The following is a 14,533-nucleotide window of genomic DNA, read 5'->3' as shown; positions in this document are numbered from 1 at the left end:
ATCTGACTGATAACAGGTATTTGTTACTTGCATATTCTACTCAACATGTAGCAGAGTATTCATCTGAAGAGTCATGTAGCATAAGTAACTTCCCTCCTGGCTAAGGCATTTACCATATTCCTCCAGAATAAAACCTATTGCATTATTCCTCACCAAGGCCCCAATCCTGTAAACACACATCCTTAACTTTATGCTCATGAATATTCTAATTAAATTATTTATGCACATAAAGTTAAGCATATGTTTGCAAGCATATGTTTGGGATTCAATGCATGTACGTTAGCATAAATTCTTTCACAGAAAAGCATGTATCTTATATTGTTCCCACATGAAGTAAAGAAATGTCTGTTTTAACAAGACCGCTGGTAGTTTCCCATATTTGTCAGTCATATATAGTTAATAGGAATAGACTCTAATAAAAGTGTATGCATTTCCTTTTAGTCATCGAGACCTGATTCTCTTTTCACTTATGCCAGTTTTACACAAGTATAACTCTACTGATACTCCTGATTACAGTAATAAAACTGAGAGGAGAATCTGACTCTTGGCATCTAGACATGTAATTGCTTTGTTGCTTCTTGTTTGAGCTTCAGAGGTGCATAGTTTTTGATGCAGCTTTCTTAGGGAGTTTTGAAGTTTGTCGCTGCATGGATTATGTATATTTTTAAACTTTATAAGTGCACTAAATCTCTTCAAGTAAACTCAATGACTATCTTTCAAATACAGCAATTTTTGCACGCAAATTACAATAGGTCTTCAGCCATACCACACCAATCTTGTCATCTCATTGGCTAAGAGGGCTTGTACACTGATCTAGGGTCCATTGTAGTCAATGGCAAGGGTCTGTAAGAGGGTAGCAGTCTCTGAGCATACCCCCTTGCTGTGTGTCATGCCATTGCAGTCCTCAGTCTCAGTTTCTCTCTGTTTTGGGAATAATTTATTCACTCCTAGAGTCTTTAAAACAGCATTCCCTCTCTCTTGGGATTTAATTTATTAAACATTGTCTGGTTCTTAAAAAGATCCTGCCTATGGCCCCACCTTAGGTTTGGGGCTCCAAGCTGCTCTATTTCAGGAATGTGGGGTTCCAGTTCTGGCTATAAACTCTCCCGTTAAATTCAGGGTTTTCACAGCCCTCCTTCAGGGGACTGTGGCCTGACTGAGTTCTTTCTCTCAGCAAGCTCTCCTTCACTGGACTTGGAGCCTCCTTTTTTGTTCACCCAAATAATCATCTGACTAGTCCTTTGACCCTTCCCAGGTAGAACTAATAACCCCAATGAACAATGCTCTTGGTCCCAGGCCTTTAAAGGAACAATAGCTTGGATTTTCCTACTCTTTCTCCCTCCCAGGGACTACTCCTTGGGACCATCTTCCTCTCAGCCAATGTCTTTTTTTTTTATTATTCCTTCACCTTTTATTTTTCTTTCTCCTTTCCAGGTATCTGGGGAGCTGGCCTCTCAGACTGTCTCCTCCAGACTTAAAGCCCTTCCCTCCCTCCCCCACTGAGCCACAACCTGGACCCCCCATGCAGAGTTCCATTACCATTGCACCCAGAACCCCCCCAACAAGCCCCTGTACATCCAGATGACCCCCACACACAGATCCCCCACTGAGCTGCCCGTACCCAGATTTCCCCACCCAGAACTCTCTCAGCCTACACCTGGATCCCCCCCCACTGAACCCCTCCATACTTGGATCTTGCTGAGCCTGCCTGCCTATACCTGGTGCACCTGGCACAAAAGGGCAGGGCAGGCTCTGTCCTTGCGCTGTGTCAGGGTTGGGTGCAGCCTCATCGCTGAGTCCACGTCCCAGGGGCAGGGAGTTGCACAGTGATCTTCCACCTCTGTGCAACCTGTGGCCTGTGCTTCCCAATGCCATGCTGGAGCCTCCACATTTATTTGACAAACAAAATTTGCAGAATTTTGCAGAATTTTAAAATATTGTGTGCAGAATTCCCTCAGGAGTAAGTGGTGTAGGAGTGGGCTTTTTTCCCCCACCCCAGCTTTTCTGTTTCTCCTTGGGGTTCGGGGCATGCCTTGATCCCAAGGCTTTAAACCTTGTGGAACTTGCCACAAGCCAGTGCCAATGGGGGACCCCCACAACTCTTGTCTCAAGTGTCTGGGACAGGCACACTGAACGGAACAGTGCAAGATCTTCAAGGGGTTCCGTCCCAGGATGAAGAAGGAGCGGGACTTTCATCTCAAATAGCTCCTGATGGAGGTGGCTCTTCGTCCACAACCAACCTCTGACCGGTGGGATCCAGTGCCGCGCTCCTCCGTGTGAAGTGCTCCGGCTTCCATGCACGAGGCGGGGCCAAGGAAGGACTCTGGGCATAGAGATGGAGGCGACGCGGCACCGTTCCCACTCCCCGGTGCCACAGAAGCAGCACAGGAAGATTGACAGGGACGCTTGCCCCACACTGAGAGCTTCCACCTCGGATAGTGCCACTGAAGTGCATCCTAGAGAGGAGCCCCCGGTGCCGGCAGCCCAGAAGGCAGCACTGTTCACTTCGGCCCCACAAGGGGGGCCGTCGAGGCCGGTGCCGGTGAACTCTCCTGGTCAAGAGTGTCAGGTGGAGGACGTTGAGTTGCCATCCACCCTGGACACCTTTGAGGCCACGCGGGACTTAATCGCCATGACGGCACCATGTACCCCGGCCACTCAGGACAAGCCTCTGGTGCTGCAGCATGCAACACTGTCTAGAGGCAAGCCCGCAATGCTGATTCGGAGATCGCCTTGACGGTCCCCGACTCCATCTCCATGGCACTGCTCTCCGTCACGGCACCGTTCCCCATCGCGGCATCGATCCCAGTTTTGGCATCGCTCGTCGTGGCACTGCTCTACATCATGGTACTGCTCTACATTGCAGTACACTCCACTTCACGGCACCACTCCCCAGCCTCACAGCACCGATTCCCGGTGCAGCTCTGATTTGCACCGACCTGACCTTCACGTTCCAGGTTCTTGTCATTGGACTTGGAGGCAGAGTCTCATTACTCTCACTGTAGTCGACACAGGTCACACCGCCACCGGCTGGAAGTGGGTGTGGGCAATGGCCCTTCTGGACCCCATGGGCCTACCACCAAGCCCAGGGCACTCACTCTAGGGGCTCTCACTTGGTGGTGAGAGCATTGGAGAGTCATCCCACTCCTCGCGGCACCGAGATGACACCGGTGCGAGTTGCACAGCTGCCCCTGGATCCTGTCCCCACCACCGGCACCATCCCTGCAGTGGCCAGCGTGGAGCCTGAAGCCGTACAGGATGCTCCCAGGGACCCAGAGGGACAAGCGGACCCTGTGCTTGCACTGGCATCGGTGTCGGCGGCGTCCTCCCCGGACGAGGTGGTTGCAGAGACCTCCTCCTCCGGACCACCCCCAGCAGACAGTCGGGCGCATCAGGACCTGCTGCGCAGGGTGGTGTGCAACGTGGGGCTGCAGGCTGAGGAGGTGGTCGAGCTGGAGGACCCAATGGTAAACATCCTGGCTCCGGAAGGGCCATCGAGGGCAGCATTGCCCCTCATTAAAACTATTCAGGCCACCACCAAGACCCTGTGGCAGACCCCCGCCTCCATTCCTCCAAGAGCGAAGGGAATCGAGAGGAAGTACTTCGTCCCCTCTGAGGGGTATGAGTACCTCTACACGCACCCGCAGCCCTGTTCGTTGGTGGTGGCTGCGGTGAATAAGCATGAGAGACAGGGGCAGCAGTGTCTGACTCCCAAGTCTAAGGACTCTAAAAAGTTGGACCTTTTTGGCCAGAAGGTATACTCGACTGGAGGATTCCAGCTCAGGATTGCCAACCAACAGGCAATCCTGAGTAGATATAACTTTAATTCCTAGAACTCTATGTTAAAGTTCAAGGAGCTAATGCCCATGGAGTCCAGGGAAGAGTTTGGGGCAATTGTCAACGAGGGCAAGGCAGTGGCACGGACCTCTTTACAGGCCTCACTGGATGCTGCAGACTCGGCTGAGCGCACCTTGTCCTCAGGAATTGTCATGAGGTGAAGCTCATGGCTCCAGGCCTCTGTGCTTCCCCTAGAGGTGCAACAGACCTTACAGGACCTGCTGTTTGATGGCGCTGGCCTATTTGCGGAGCAAATTGACTCCAGGCTTAAGGATTCATGGGCCACGCTCAAGTCGCTGGGGGTTCACACCCCGGCCATTCAGCGCAAACATTTTAAGCCGCAGCCTGTGCAGCGTTTTTACCCTCCCTGACCTAGGCAGGACTTCTCTAGGAAGCGTGGCAGGAATGGTGGGCGCAAGACTTCCCAGCCCCTGCCTAGCCAAGGCCAGGGCCAGGCATGCCCTTCATCATCAGCAGGCCTTTTGAAGGTGCATCTGGGGATGATGCACCAGCCTACAGACCGGATCCTTATCCCTGTTTCCTGAACCGTCTGTCCCACTTCTACTGTGCTTAGTCACAAATAACATCAGACTGCTGGGTCCTTTGCCCAGTAGAAGTGGGATATTCTCTCCCATTCTGCAGGTGCAGGTATACCCTTACCTCAGTGACTGGCTGTTCAGAGGACAGTCCAGGGACCAAGTGGAAGCACAGGTCCACTTTGTGAGATCCACCTTTGACAGGTTGGGTCTCCTCCTCAACGAGAATAAGTCAACCATGTTACCAACTCAAAGGATAGAGTTTATCATGGCAGTGTTGGACTTGTGCCAGGCCAGGGCGTTCCTGCCAGAGGCTCGTTTCCAAGCAATGATGGACATCATACAAGGCCTCGGATGGTACCCTATCACCACAGCAAGGGACTGTCTGAGGCTACTCGGCCACATGGCAGCATGCACTTACGTGGTACAGCATGCCAGGCTGCAGCTCAGACCTCTCCAAGCTTGGCTAGTGTCGGCCTACCGTCGGGGGTGTGACAACCTGGACACAGTGCTCACCGTTCCAGTTCAGGTCCTAGAGTCCCTCCGCTGGTGGCTCAACCCGCAGGAGGTGTGTGAGGGAGTCCCCTTCCACAGACTCCAGCACTCTCTGTCTCTGGCAATGGACGTGTCAGTGCTGGGATGGGGTGTTCACCTAGGAGGCCTTCAAACGCAGGGTCTCTGGTCTCAAGATGAGCTCTCACTCCACATCAACATCAAGAAGTTGAGGGCAGTCTGATGAGCATGCCAAACCTTCCAAGCTCATCTTCAAGGGAAGTGTGTGAGAGTCACGATGGACAACACAACTGTGATGTTTTACATAAATAAGCAGAGTGGAGCCCGTTCCTCTCCCCTGTTTCGGGAAGCCCTCAAGCTGTGGGAGTTCTGCATAGCCCACTCCATTCACCTGGAAGTGTCCTACCACCCAGGTTCCCAGAAAGAGTTGGCAGATTACCTCAGCAGATGCTTCCACAACCACGAGTGGTCCTTCCGCCCAGACGCGATACACAGTTTTCTCCAGGGGTGGGGAGGTCCTCAGATTGACTTATTTACAAGATGAGGCAACAGGAAGTACCCGCAATTCTGCTCCTTCTGGAATCACAGTCCGGGCTCTCTTGCAGATGCATTTCTCCTCCCCTGGATGGAACATCTGCTGTACGTGTTCCCACTTGTGCACAAGATCCTGCTCAAGATCTGCAGTGACAAGGCAGTGGTCATACTGGTGGCATCGGTGTGGCCTCAGCAACACTGGTACACCATGCTACTGGAGCTGTTGGTGGTCGCCCTGATCGCTTTGTCCTTGGTCCCAGACCCGATTACCCAGGACCAAAGTCACCTTCACCACTCCGACCTCCAGTCCCTTCACCTCACGGCTTGGAAGCTTCATGGCTAAACCCCTTGGAACTCATGTGCTCCGAGCTGGTTAGGGAGGTCCTGCTTGGTAGTAGGAAACCCTCCACCAGAGCCACGTACCTGGCCAAGTGGAAAGTGTTCACCATCTGGTGTGCTCAGAGCCACACCCCCCAGTGCAGGCTCCCATACCGCTTATCCTGGGATACCTACTGCACTTGAATCAGCAGGGTCTGGCAGCATCATCCATCAAGGTGCATTTGGCAGCTATCTCTGCCTTCCACCTGGGAATGGCTGGACGTTCCGTCTTCGCCACCCCCATGATTGGCCGTTTCCTTAAGGGTCTGGAAAGGCTGTACCCACAGGTTAGACAGCCAATCCCAGAGTGAGATCTCAACCTGGTCCTTTCCAGACTAATGGGGCCCTTGTTTGAACCACTGGCGACTTGCTTGCTCATCTACTTGTCATGGAAGGTGGCCTTCCTAGTCGCCATTACTTCAGCGAGGAGGGTTTCGGCGCAAAAAGGCCTCACCTCTGACCCTCCCTACAGGGTTTTCTTTAGGGACAAGGTCCAACTTAGGCCTCACCCTGCCCTCCTTCCAAAGGTTGTGTCCCAATTCCACTCTAACCAGGACATTTTTCTACATGTCTTTTACCCTAAGCCTCATGCGAGTAGCCAAGAACAGAGGCTTCACTCACTGGACTTTCGCCAAGTGCTGGTCTTTTACATTGAACGCACTAAGCCATTCTGTAAATCAAACCAGCTTTTCGTGGTGGTAGCAGACCAGATGAAAGGACTCCCGGTCTTGTCACAAAGGATTTCGTCATGGATACCTGGACGTGCTACAAGCTAGCCAAAGTTCCAGCTCTGGCACTAACTGCCCATTCCACAAGGTTGCAGGCCTCGTCGGCAGCATTCCTGGCCCAGGTCCCAGTATAAAAATCTGCAAGGCGGCAATGTGGTCCTCAGTTCACACTTTTATCTCTCATTATGCCATTACCCAGCATGCTCGAGACGATGCAGCATTCAGCGATTTCATAACTCCGACCCCACTCCGGGGTTGGGCTTGGGAGTCACCTACCTGGAATCGACATGAACAAGCACTCGTAACTGTTCTTCGAGATGTGTTGCTCATGTCTATTCCAGACCCGCCCGTCTTCCTCTCTGTCGGAGTAGCTGGTAAGAAGGCAGTGAGTATTGCGCCAGATCAGCAGGGTCATATATTCACTGCCATGCCACCGCCACTCCAGGAGGCTCAACAGCTGACCCAACAGGTTCTGCTAAAGGAAAAGCTTTCAAACGACTGTGCATGTGGCATGCACACACCTAACTGGCATGGATGTGAGCAACACATCTCGAAGAACAACAGTTACGAGAAATTGACAGGTTTGAGAGTAGCAGCTGTGTTAGTCTGTATTCGCAAAAAGAAAAGGAGTACTTGTGGCACCTTAGAGACTAACCAATTTATACAGCTCACAAAAGCTTATGCTCAAATAAATTGGTTAATCTCTAAGGTGCCACAAGTCCTCCTTTTCTAGTTACGAGAAAGTGAGTAACCGTTTTTTCCTGGCAGCATCCTGAAGGAAAGTAAGAGTGATATTTTATGGCTGTCGCGTGTGAGAAGTGCAACAAGCAGGGGAAGATTAAAGCAGGATCTTCAGGATTTAGTCATTGGTTTTGAGGGGTTCTGCAGTGAGAGAAGTGTGTAGTGCTTCTAGAAATGGCTTTGTTAGGCTGTATCACTTAGAAGGAAGATGAAGAACTCAGGAGTTGAGGGGTCGGTGGAAGTTCAACTAGGGAAGATAGGAGGCAAGCGCCTGAGTACTGTGATTGGGAATCAGCTCTCTCTCTGACCCTCCAATATTAACTTTGCAGGAGGGGAAGGCTTATCAGGGGCTATGTGGTATCAGTGGCTAGTCCTGTTAAACTGTATCACTACGAGCCATTCGCATTATCAAGGAATGCAATGAAAAAGTTTAGAAAAACATTAAAAAAACTTGCAAAAGGGGAAAGTCCTCCAGGGTTCTTAGCTGACTCTGTAGGACATCCACCCCAAAGGGTCATCTCCCAGCCCTTCCTCCACTCAGGTCAGTTGGTGCTGGCTGGCCAAGGAAATGGGAACATGCAACATGGTTCTGACTGGGGCAGTATACGCCACTTGCATTTACTGGAGCCCTGGGAGTGACGACACAATCCCTCACAGAGTTCCTTCAGAGGCAGTGTGACTCCATAACTCTCTGATGGCAAAATGGAGTCCTAACAGGGACAGTGTTAAGGTTCCCTTTTAGTTGGCAACTTCCAAGGCTCAAAGCTGAAAGGTGACTTCATAAATGTGTATGCAGTACGGCCTTTATTATGAGACCCAAGATTACTGTAGTGTCGCTATACTACTGGTGTGTGTCTGACTTGTTTAGAGCAAGAAATAAACAGGTGTTGATTGCTTACTTGAAAATAATAAAACAAACACTTGGCCTGCTAAACAAATGACTTTAGCTGCCTGTGAGCCATCTGCATGCGGATACATAAAACCCACGCACAAAATGTGAAAGGAGAGATCCAGCTTATCTGTCAGGGCTGTGAAAACATGTTTAAAAATGAAAAGCTCTTTGCCAGAATGTATACAGACTAAACTAATGATAATAACCTACCACCGCTACAGGAATATACCATACAATAACAACACGATCATGATTAAGGCATTTTGGTGTTTGTGATCCCAGATAACCTGGAACTCAGTTTTAAAAAAGAGTTTACATTTTTTTTCGCTTTTCCCCATTCCCTTCTCGTGTACCACTATAGCGCAGGGTTTGAGGTTGTTTGAATGCCCAGAGCAGTTCAAATCAGCCAGTGTACAGTCCAGGTTCCCTTGACCTTCTCTCCTCCAAATTCCCTGAACCTTGTGTTCCTTCCTACACCTCTCTGCCCTCCAAATCTCCAACCTCTGCTGTACTTCACATTCCCCTGCATATACCTGCCAGTTTTTCCCTCTCTTTGCTCTCCCTGACTACACACATACATACTGTAGTTTCCCCCCTGCCTTTTGCATCCCATGTTTCCCTACACATACCCTCTCTGTTGAGTAGATCTGGTGCAACATGTAGCATTTGAAAATAAATATTTAAGATTAATGATAATTTTTGCCATTAATTTTCCTAACTGAAAGTTTGTCTGTCAGTAGAAGCTTGAGGATAAAAATCTTCAGAGAAACTCCTGAAAAATTACCAGTTTTCAAAATGGCTTCCATTTCCCATTGTTTTCAGTAGACTTGAGGCCATAACTGCCCTCAGGTAGGGCCCTCTTTCAAATGGCCACTGACTCCAACTGTTTTCAGTGAGAGTGAACCCAACAGCCATCTTTGTTAAGAACAGACCTTCTGAGAACTGTTGGAGATAGGTTGCTATTTTGAGAAGGGCTTCTAACTGCTGACAAGTTACAACCTCAGCCCCACTGAGATGGATGAGAGATGGTAGCCACTTTGAAAGAGAGAAGTTCTATGTGGAATTTTTTGCCACAGAACATAATTTGGCAGCCTTGCTAAAGAAGACACTTTCAGTTATGAGGAATAAAGAAAAAATGTCCATCATTTAAAAAAAAAACAACCACCTTCAAATGTAGCATAAGATTTCAGTGAGTTTAACTATAAGAGAAGTTTGAAGCACCCGTGCTGATCCATAATTAAGATAATTCAAGAAAAAGAAACAGTCTGAGCCTGGGTGCTGAAATTCTTAAAGGACCCTTTTGCAATTAATTTTAACTAATAAAATAATTACCCAATTTACTTGAAAATTCTCAGAAAAATCATTCTTATTCAGCGTGTGAGTGCTGTAATTTTGGAGAGGATACACTGTTTTCATATATGACAAAACTGTGAATCCCTGTTTTTGGTGCAAAACTCATCCTTAGCTATGGAATCAGGGAATCATGAGCAGGGATTCCTCATATAATTTGTGTTAGAGATGTGCAGAAAGGGCCCAGACTTAGCTTCTATGTCTTTCAGCTCCTCTCCCTGCCATTTTCATCTGTTCCTCCTTTTCCATTGTAAGCTCTTTGAGGCAGGGACTGTGCGTTCCTGGATGTCTGTACAGCAACTAGCATATTATGGGTGATACTGTTATATAGATAACAAATTATGATGATGATAAGCAGCAAGAAAACCACCCCTGCTGTGTCTGGATACTGTAGCTCAGTAGCTATTTAAACGAAAAGCAAAAAAAGCTTTTCTGTATTCTCTGAACACAACTGACCTTACTGAAAACTACAGCTTCTCATAAACCCAAACCTCTCTGGATTTCATATGGCTGGATGTGCCTTTCCAAACAGAACACAACCCAGGTCCTTACAGAGTTTATGGCTGTCCATGGCAGCTCCTAGGCTGGTCACAAGCTGGACCAAGTTAAGAAGCTGAACTTTACTTTTAAAAAAATTCTTATACTTTTATGGTTGTGAAGAAATTCTTCTAAATATGAGCTGAGTGCAAACCAATAGGTGAACTGACTGGCCAGGGGACTGCTGAGCTAATAGGTGTGAGTGAATTGAGTGAGCAGGCCGGGGCGGCGGCAGGGGAGGGGGGGAATTATTTAATATACAGGAAGGTGTGTGTGAATTGATTTAATGTAGAGGAGGATGCAGATTAACTGATTTAGTAGGCGGTGTGAATAGACTGACTAGGTGGGAGGAGAAGAGTCAATAGATTTAGTATGTGGGTGTGTGTGAATTGACTTAATAGGCAAGAGAATCTGAGCAAATTGATTTAGAGCCAGATTTTAAAAAGTATTTAGGTGCTGAAAGAAGCAGATAGGCACCTAGTGGGATTTTCAAAAGTGCCTAAGAGTAGCTTTTCAAATCGTATTAGATACCCAACTGCTTCTTTAGGCACCTCAACACCTTTAAAAATCTGGACCTTAGTGACTGGGAGTGAATTGATTGAATTAGTGAGAGGCTAGTGATGAACCGACTGGGTAAGTTGGATCCTAGAATTTGCAAATGTGGTCCTTACGTAGGCATCCTTTTGTTAAAAAAAACATAGCACTATTGAGATCCTGTTCATTCCTGCCCAAAACTTCTGTATCTCTTTATCCTTTCTAATAACAAACTCTTTGTTCAAGAGCTTTTGTTTGTTTTGTTTGTTTGTTATGAAATATAAATACCTACGTGGAGTTAGATCATACATGGCCATCAGTGTGAATTATTATTGCTGTGCTGAAATTGTAGTCTAAAATGTCACTAGAAAAATCAAATGAAAGATAAACTAGTCCCCCCTGTTAACTGTAGAATGTATTCAGTTTATTTTGTCAGGCCCTGATGAACTCCTGGTGGAATTTATAGAACTTTGGATTTAAATTGTATATAAAAGGATTCTGTTTACACAATAGGTAGATTTATGACTTTTTTTTGGTAAACACTAATCTCCTGAATTCTAGCTCAGTTGAGCTTTTAAATATTTGCAAGTCAAAAGTGATAAGGTATTTTTTATTACAGTAGAAACATTTTAAACAGTAAATTTACTTGCAGTGACTACAGCATGCATTCTTTAAGCAAATGTTCAACTAAGAATTCCTTTGTTATAAATTACTTCATTCCATGATCAGATCCATTCCTGTTTTACATATCAGCCTTCTATTAGATTTAATTCATTTCAAGAGGCTGCCAATTTTGTGCATAGCTTTTGGCCCACAACAAATTGTTTTTGTGTTTTTCATAATCAGACTATGCTTTCACTGTGAATTTGTTCCAGTGATAAGCTCAGTCAGACTGTTGTGCTCTTGGCAGTCGTACTGCCATTTACCAGTGGAAAGCAGCACTTTGTATGAACCATTTTTTTCTTCATAAATGGGCTAATTCGATTGTTTTTGTTTGTATAGAATCATGTGACCAAGCAGAGAGCTATATGGTAAATAAATTACAGACTCATAGAAGTGGAAAGAATTATTTTCTATAGTGGTTTTCATGCAAAATTTTAAAAACATTTTATAAACATTGATTTGTGAACCATCACAACTCCCCAGTAAGAGTTATCCAGCCTTATTTTACAGAGGGGGAAGCGAACACACAGCAATATTAAGTAGCTTGCCCAAGGTCAGATAGGAAACCAGTAGCAGCACCAGGAACAGAGCTTCGTACTCCTGACTCGCAGACCTGTGCTGTACCTGCTAGTATTAGTAGGCCCTCACAAGGGTTCAAACACACACACAAGTGGGTGGGGAGCAGAGGTGAAAGTAAGCCAGTAAGCCCTGGTACGGCGTACTGGCAAGAGCCGGTGCGCTGTTCCGGGACCGGCTTTCCCAGACGTCAATTTAAAACCCTGGGGTAGCATGGCGGGGCTCTGGCAGGGATTTAAAGGGCCCCAGAACTGCAGCCACCGCTACTGCCCCAGGCCTTTAAATCCCCGCCAGAGCCCTGCTGCCAAAGCCCTGGGGTAGCGGCGGTGGGGCTCCAACGGCGATTTAAAGGGCCGGGGTGGTAGCGGTGGCTGGAGCCCCGGGGCCCTTTAAATGCCCGCCAGAGCCCTGCCACTGCTACCCCAGGGCTCGGGCAGCAGGGCTCAGGCGGGGATTTAAAGGGCTCGGGGCTCCAGCAGCTGCTACCACAGTGGAGCTCCAGGCCCTTTAAAGCTCTGCCAGAGCCCAGAACCCCGGGGTGGCGGTGGCAGCCGGGAGCCCCCAGGGCTCCTCAGTGATTTAAAGGGCCTGGGGCTCCGCTGCAGTAGCAGCAGCTGGAGCCCTGGGCCCTTTACATCGCCCCGAGTCCCGGGGCTCCCAGCCGCTTCTGCAGCTGGTAGCTCAGGGGTGATTTACAGGGCCCGGGGCTCCCAGCCGCCACTACGGCAGCTGGAGCCCCGGGCCCTTTAAAGGGCCTGGGGATTTAAGGCCCTGGCTCTTCTGGTTAAGGCCACGCCCACTGCTCAAGACTCCGGTGTACCGGTAAATCCTTTAATTTACTTTCACCCCTCGTGGGGGGAAGGAAATCCATCCATGATGGGGAAGGGAGACATGCAGGCAAGGTACAAGAACTCCAGGTGGGTCAGGCAATGTCTATAGGAGAAGATATTACTGAAACAGAGAAAGCTGGTATCTCCTACATCTCACAGGCCTTTCAGGACTGCAGTGCACTGGAAGCAAAACTTAAAGAGGAAAAATACACCTTTTACCAGCAGAATTATGCATAATATGCACATCTGAAACTAGCAGAAAGCACAGAAAGGGATGAGACTGGAGGACACTACGACAAAGCAGAATAAAGACACAAGCTGCTGCAGACTCCAAATAAAGTGTCTGAAAAAGATTCAAGAAGGCACAAGAACAAGTTGATGGATTTCAAAAAATGAGGTTTTAAAATCTGTTCAAACATGCAGCTCCTGAGAGTGCTAGTGAAGGTGTGGTGGCAAATGGATACACAGAATGAAACTGTTTGAGGGACTCCCAATGTTCATTGACACTAGAAATACACAAGAGACAGAACCTTCCATTCCCAGTTCTTCAGAAACTCAACAGAGAAAAATAAAAAGTACTTTAAGGAGGAAAAGTTGCACAAAACCACAAAAAATCTGGGAAAAACAACTCCAAATTGGAGAAATTCTTTAGGAACTGTGGAAAAGCAGACTGCCTTAGCACCATTAAAGTGGGGACAAAGGAACCTTTTCAACCTGACCATAGTTAGAAGACAACCAGTGAAGAAGAGCTGCAAACAAGACTGTTCTAGGTCCAGTGATTTATATGAGAACTGTTAGGTCAGAATTGAAGAAGCTAATGTTTCTTGGGCCTTGGTGTGTTTTTAAAACACTGGTGAGGAATACAATGATGTGTCTTTTTAAGGTCTTCTGTATTGTGATCTGCAAACCACAGCACTGTTTGTCTCGTCAGTGAGTTGCTGGAGTGTGGAGCAGATGGTGGATGCCTGCTAATAAAATAGCTTAACTGTGTTTGTGTGGATTTACCGCCACAGGACATTACAGAATGAATAACCTAGACCTCTTTCCACAATAAGCATTTAAAAAAATACTCAGAGATATTGCTATTCAACTCGCCCAATGAGTTTTGATGTTGTCAAAGACTTTGTATGGAGATTGGATTGTGGACAAAAGGAGTCCACACTAGGTAGACTGATGGATAGATATGACTGAATATGGTGTTTTCTTGTTTTTTTAAAGACTAGAACACAAGCGAAAATTTAGAAAACTATCTAAACAGCCAAAGACATCCAGTTGTATTTTTTCCGCAGCTGTAGCATTGAGTTACAGATATGCAACAATGTATGTACATTAGGTTTCAATCCTGTGAGGTGCTGAAAACCTCCTATAAACGACTTGAGTGAGAATTGAGGGCTCTTGGTGTTTAGAACCTTGCAGAATCTGGCCCTGATACTGTGTTAATAGATGGGCCCCTCTCCTCTTTCATTCTTAAAAAAGTTCACATCTCTAAATCATTTCTGAATGTAATAAATACAGTACCAATAAAACTTGCACCTGGCACTTCCCTGGCCAAATGTAACAGGAGATTGTTAACATAAAGCACAGTGGGTTTTTTTTCCATGAACCTGCCTGTTTCAGTCAAACAGAGATGATATTTCATTATCCTGTAGTCTTGATCAGCAAATTACCTTAAAAAGAGCATACACTTATTATCGTTATTATTTAAAACTTAGGTAATTTATTTCAAATAAGTTTTATTAGCAATTATTGGGATGAGAAGAATTTGAGTAGAAATGGGCCTGATCCAAAAGGCCATATCAGAACATCACACAGAGGTGTTTGGAATCCAAATGCAGCTACAGATCCAATTTTGCAAATGGCCCAGCAGGTCTTGAATCCAGGCCT

The 14,533-nt window shown here is 47.1% G+C and overlaps 1 protein-coding gene across 1 annotated transcript in view; it reads left to right on the top strand.

Moving 5' to 3' along the window:
- The window catches only part of HGFAC (HGF activator), a 69,188-nt gene that overhangs the window by 33,920 nt on the left and 20,735 nt on the right, over positions 1-14,533 (top strand). The gene's annotated exons all lie outside the window — the stretch shown is intronic.

Source organism: Lepidochelys kempii, chromosome 4 (genome assembly GCF_965140265.1).
Source record: "Lepidochelys kempii isolate rLepKem1 chromosome 4, rLepKem1.hap2, whole genome shotgun sequence".
NCBI classification, from domain to species: Eukaryota; Metazoa; Chordata; order Testudines; family Cheloniidae; genus Lepidochelys; species Lepidochelys kempii.
Note: the sequence above shows the minus strand (reverse complement) of the source record. Positions and strands in the feature narration are given on the sequence as shown.